This window comes from Petromyzon marinus, chromosome 9 (assembly GCF_048934315.1).
Source record: "Petromyzon marinus isolate PM22_M1 ecotype Great Lakes invasive population chromosome 9, UKy_Petmar_22M1.pri1.0, whole genome shotgun sequence".
Classification (NCBI taxonomy): Eukaryota; Metazoa; Chordata; class Hyperoartia; order Petromyzontiformes; family Petromyzontidae; genus Petromyzon; species Petromyzon marinus.
Window position 1 is genome coordinate 9,523,521 of NC_133675.1, and position 6,746 is coordinate 9,530,266.

Genomic DNA, 6,746 nt, shown 5'->3' on the forward strand with positions numbered 1-6,746 from the left:
ATAGCTGCCACTAGGGTGCCCTTTCAAATGTATCGAGATGAGATGTAAGTCGTACAAGCGCTCTGAGACGCTTGGCCGTAGAGTAGAATGTCGTTATATGAAAAACAAAACTCATTGTTATTCCTAATATTATTATCGTTACAATCATTAGGTGTTAAGCCCATCCAGTGTGAGATCGCTGTGGGCCAGAGCGCTCTGAATAAGCAAGCCGCCTGACCCAGTAGTGGAATAATAGCTTCCATAATACAGTTTTTGGGTTAGATCGCGTAAATGTATAAATGTGTCGATAAACTCGCCACCACCCGACACAGCCAATTGGTAAGGTTTGTCACGTAAACAGAACATGCCACTTAGTCACTAGTACAGGACACCGGTGTGTTGGAGAGCAAAGCCACAACATTTACAATCTGAGTCCGACGTTTCGCCAGTAATTACAACTTGCATCATCAGGCGGACAGCCAGATTAATTGGCTGTGTCAGGTGGTGGTAGCGGGTTTAACGACACATTTATATTTACGCGATCTAACCCCAAAAACCTGTATTATGGATATTGGTCGCGAACGCCTACGTGTTAAACGGAATAATAGCTGCCCGCACGCTTTACCAAACAAACACGTTGCAATCATAATTTACATTCACTGGAATTCTTTAAGAGTTTTCAATAAGGCCAGGAACTCCTCCAAATATATATTATGGATACGCGGCTACAAGGCATTGGTCTGGAAAGAATTGTTTTAACGATTCGATAGAACCACCTGACATAAGTGTGCACCGTGTGGTATGACCCACTGATTGCGGGCAGACGCTGACGATTACTGCGAAGCGACATTGGGGGCCCCCGGAGCCTGCGATGACGGATCACGGTGTCGTTGAGGCTTTAGACGGCCGTATCTGGTAGAGCGTGCACACGCATCTGGTAGGGCGTGCACACACGTATCTGGTAGGGCGTGCACACACGTATCTGGTAGGGCGTGCACACACGTATCTGGTAGGGTGTGGATACACGTATCTGGTAGGGCGTGCACACACGTATCTGGTAGGGCGTGCACACACGTATCTGGTAGGGCGTGCACACACGTATCTGGTAGAGCGTGAACACACGTATCTGGTAGGGTGCGGATACACGTATCTGGTAGAGCGTGAACACACGTATCTGGTAGGGTGTGCGGATACACGTATCTGGTAGGGCGTGCACACACGTATCTGGTAGGGCGTGCACACACGCATCTGGTAGGGCGTGCACACGTATCTGGTAGGGCGTGCACGCACGTATCTGGTAGGGCGTGCACACACATATCTGGTAGGTTGTGCACACACGTATCTGGTAGAGCGTGAACACGTATCTGGTAGGGCGTGGACACACTTATCTGGTAGGGCGTGCACACGTATCTGGTAGGGCGTGGATACACGTATCTGGTAGAGCGTGCACACGCATCTGGTAGGGCGTGCACACACGTATCTGGTAGGGCGTGAACACACTTATCTGGTACGGCGTGAACACACTTATCTGGTAGGGCGTGCACACGTATCTGGTAGGGCGTGCACACACGCATCTGGTAAGGCGTGAACACACTTATCGGGTAGGGCGTGCACACACGTATCTGGTAGGGCGTGCACACGTATCTGGTAGGGCGTGCACACACGTATCTGGTAGGGCGTGCACGAACGTACAGTGAGGGAAAAAAGTATTTGATCCCCTGCTGATTTTGTACGTTTGCCCGCTGACAAAGAAATGGTCAGTCTATAATTTTAATGGTAGGTTTATTTGAACAGTGAGAAACAGAATAACAACAACAAATTCAGAAAAAACGCATGTTAAAAATGTTATAAATTGATTTGTATTTTAATGAGGGAAATAAGTATTTAACCCCCTCTCAATCAGACAGATTTCTGGCTCCCACGTGTCTTTTAAACAGGTAACGAGCTGAGATTAGGAGCACACTCTTAAAGGGAGTGCTCCTAATCTCAGCTTGTTACCTGTATAAAAGACACCTGTCCACAGAAGCAACCAATCAATCAGATTCCAAACTCTCCACCATGGCCAAGACCAAAGAGCTCTCCAAGGATGTCAAGGACAAGATTGTAGACCTACACAAGGCTGGAATGGGCTACAAGACCATTTCCAAGCAGCTTGGTGAGAAGGTGACAACAGTTGGTGCGATTATTCGCAAATGGAAGAAACACAAAAGAACTGTCAATCTCCCTCGGCCTGGGGCTCCATGCAAGATCTCACATCGTGGAGTTGCAATGATCATGAGAACGGTGAGGAATCAGTCCAAAACTACACAGGAGGATATTGTCAATGATCTCAACACAGCTGGGACCATAGTCACCAAGAAAACAATTGGTGACACTACGCCGTGAAGGACTGAAATCCTGCAGCGCCCGCAAGGTCCCCCTGCTCAAGAAATCACATATACATGCCCGTCTGAAGTTTGTCAATGAACATCTCAATGATTCAGAGGACAACTGGGTGAAAGTGTTGTGGTCAGATGAGACCAAAATGGAGCTCTTTGGCATCAACTCAACTCGCCGTGTTTGGAGGAGGAGGAATGCTGCCTATGACCCCAAGAACACCATCCCCACCGTCAAACATGGAGGTGGAAACATTATGCTTTGGGGGTGTTTTTCTGCTAAGGGGACAGTACAACTTCACCGCATCAAAGGGACGATGGACGGGGCCATGTACCGTCAAATCTTGGGTGAGAACTTCCTTCGTTGGGGTAGTGATAGGGACAGTGATAGGCGTTGGGGTAGTGATAGGGGTAGTGATAGGGGTTGGGGTAGTGATAGGCGTTGGGGTAGTGATAGGGGTTGGGGTAGTGATAGGGGTAGTGATAGGGGTTGAGGTAGTGATAGGGGTAGTGATAGGGGTTGTAGTAGTTATAGGAGTAGTGATAGGGGTTGGGGCAGTGATAGGCGTTGGGGTAGTGATAGGCGGATCAGCGCGAGCGTGGTTTCGACCACACCGCCGCTTTTTTGCGCAGTTCCGCCCTTCAAAGGTGCTCGCTAAGAGCACTTGTCCCAAAAAGCCTGTGAAAGGCTACACGTGTTATCTGTATCTCTTTGTCAGTGACTGTGTTACACAATAAGCCTGTGTGTATGAGTTATCTAAAAATTGTTCAAGTTTCCACTCAAATCTCCACTCCTCGCAGCCACCTCCACCCCAAGTGGACAGCGCACTGGGGGGACAGGGCAACACACGTTCCATCAAGGGCCGAGTCTGCAGGAACCTACATTGATCAGATGGAATTTGGATAACGTGGCAACTCTCCAGCGCCACTGCATTAGATAAAGTGTCTCGGCTATGGAGGGCAAATTGCGCCCGGGCACAATAACACGTGCATCTTGTGCCACGCTAGAACGTGTGCAGCCGGCTCCAAGACCCTCTCGAATCGTTGCTGGCACAGTTCTGCGGCTGCTTGCTGCCTGCTTGTCTATTATGTAATGTTCTGCTGTGCGGCAGTGTGTGTGTGTGCTTGGGCATTGCGCAGCATTTGTGGCAATATTCACGCTGCCTGCAGTGAAGAATTACTTTGCCATGGGCCTCATGAGTTCCAACCTGCCATTTTATTATCGTACGCGTGCCAAAGCACCCTCGCGTGAATTGACAAAACACGTCGCAACATTCTTTAATAACACTGCGGCGCAAGAAAATAAATAACAAAACCACAGGCGACGTTTCGGGCAATGGCCCTTTTTCATTGCACATTATAAGATGACAAGAAGGGCTATATTCTACACTTTCCCCTTAAGGCCACAGTGCTATTGACGAATGTCTCTAGTGCTTTGTTATTTGTGCTCTGTGCACCACTGCTAACGAGGAATCGCCAAGTAACAATAATTAACCATCACAATTTGTTCTCGTGCATTAAGATGAGCGCCGGTGAAAATAAATTAAAAACACATAATAAGCGATGCTCCTAAAGTACCGCACTGAACTTACACGCGTCACAATGTCTGCGGTAGTGTAATCCTGTACATCGGAAGCTCAATATAGGCACATCGTATTTCAGCACAGTTTTGATATATTTTGCAAGCAACGTACGCACACATTACACCGTTTGGGAGGGAAGGAAGGTGAAGGACGACTTCTGAGACAAGCGCACTAAATGTTGACTTAAAGATTTCGCGACTGCAGGAATTCATTTTCGTTGTGTCTTTCGGTAAAGCCACGTAGATAGAAAAATAATAAAATCTAAATCACGACGTTTCTATTTACGTGGCTTTACCGAAAGACCCAAATAATTACAAGCGCACTACTTCAGATGTAAGCACAGATGGACTTGCATGCAGGGGGTGTGCTTATATCCAGCTCCGACTATTTATATAACAACATTACACAACCTATGTGCAATGTGTTGGATTAAGCCCACCCCCCACGCTGCATAGTTTGTTTGGCCATACTTCACCACGATGGTCAGTGCTTGATTGGTGAAGGAGACTGCCCATGATCGGTCCGAGTATCACTCACCACTGATGTTCGTCGTGGCTCGGAGTCAAACTTAGGTGGTCTATTTCATAGAGCTGTACGCTAACCACTGCACCACTAATCCACCGCGAATACCTATACAATTGCAGTACAATAACATTGACACACACTAAGCTAGGCGAGATGAAGAGTGCAGATATAGTGTGATGACTATGAGGGGCGTAACTACGCGTCGATTCTTCCATTACATCAACTCAGACGCACGAACACGCAGTCCGTATCAGACATTGTCCTGAATCAAGATCTTCCCGCGAGCCATCGCTCTCGGTCCAGCGATGCCAACAATGCGTCTCGCTGCTGCACGTGAAGTCTGCGAGCTGCCGAACCGTCTGACACGTCCTTATTCCTGTTTGGCTGCCATTCCATCGCCAGTCTCATCCATCAGCCATTAACCCCTTCGCAAGCACACGCATGAACCCCTCCTCTGCAATTCCGAGCGTGAAACACACGGGTACACACGACTCCCCGTGCATTTTGCTTCAGTGGCAACATACAAACGCATCTGGATTATGTTTCTCTGCGACAGCGATGAACATCACGCGAGTGAAGTAAGTGGAAAGCCAGTAGCAAAGGGTATATGTGGAAGCACAGATGCATTGCCGAGTGGGTGAATGCAAATGTGTAAACACGCACAAGAAAATAATAGACACAGTCGAAGCTTGATATGAGCACGATCGTTTGGAGTAAAGGCAAGTGTGCTTATATCCGTAGTGTGTTTGTATCCGAATATGACCTTGCATTCCCCCGACCTGCTTATATGAGCACTGTGTTTATGTAGGGCGTGCTCATAACCAGTTTCTACTCTATGTGCGGCACTCTATATAACACGCACATTTGACTGTGAACAATACCAGGTTCCCGAATGGGTGTCTTGGTAATCTTTGCTGCGTTCCAAATTAGGTATCAACGCAAAGCAATCAGATTAATAATAACACGATCATAGCACGATGGCAACTGCGTGCCAATGAAAGCCTCGCCGAGCCTTCGTTTGTTTTCGTTATTGGGGCGCTGTGACTCGAGATGTTTGCCCACGGAGCATTCATGAGCCGCGTGGCTTCACGTGGGAGGAATCCTTTAGACAATCCACCGAGCACATTTATTTATTTGATAAACCTCCTACGTCTGGGCGTATGTGCGTTGGACTTCTTTTGCACCGTACGTAGCCAACCGCGCTAAGCTAACCTACAATGTCCATTATTAAACGTCTTATATTTGCCATTCCGCTACCATTCCCCTTTGTTTGTTTGGCGCAATTTGTGTTTCCACGTGCTCTGAATGTATACACCCGGAGGTCTCCCGCCTGTTCTCTGTCCGAGTCCTTTGTATTTGCCCAGGGCTGCTGCTCTGGAAGAGAGGCTTATTGTCTCAATGGGCCGTCACCTGGTAACATAAAGGCTGCTACCACTACCACTACCAACCAACACCGCCACCTCGACTGCGAAATGACCCGACACGCATGTCGCATGCAAAAAAAAAAACTTCTTATGCGATGTTGTGGGGACCTTGTGCAATCTAAACAAATTTACAGAGCCGCTTTTTCACAATCCATTGCGAGATGCAGTGGTGCCCACACCGTGGCGTTTACGAGAGCTGTCTGATCATACTTCACCACGCTGGTCAATTTAGGTTAAAGTTAACCGTTCATGGGTAACAAGGTTGAATGTACCTCAAATTGTCGCTCCACACAAAAGCAACATTGAGATTACGAGCGTGTTGACTTATTCCCAAGGCCATGCTTACAATGAATGCTGCCGAGCTTATACATTTGCATCCAAATCATTCCCTTGACCAAGGCGATTTTGAACAAACCACACAGATACACGCACACACAAGTATACCCACACGCACGTACATACACACACACACGCGCACCCCGCGCATGCACACATACAACCAAAATGTATTCTCTGGCGCACAAAAGCTTTGCAGATGGCATTTGACAGTGAAACAGGCCTTTGTGCGACTCGTCCCGCGTGAATGGAGTTTTGTGTTCAGGGTGTTAATTCAGACTTGCCTGGTTGGCTTAATTAGTCTTCCTGTGGAGAGACAGTTGACGGAAGACATTATAGTTTGGTTGTATAGCAAGGCACGCAGTTATTATGCCTTTAGCCGAGGAGGTGGGTCCCCCCCCCCACCCTATTTTTTGTGTGGATTGTGCTTTTCCCCCCCCCAGCCCCCCACTCCCCCCCCCAACTTCTCCCACTGAGAAGTCCACCACCACCCCCGCCCCCCCTCCAAATCACAGAGACAGGAG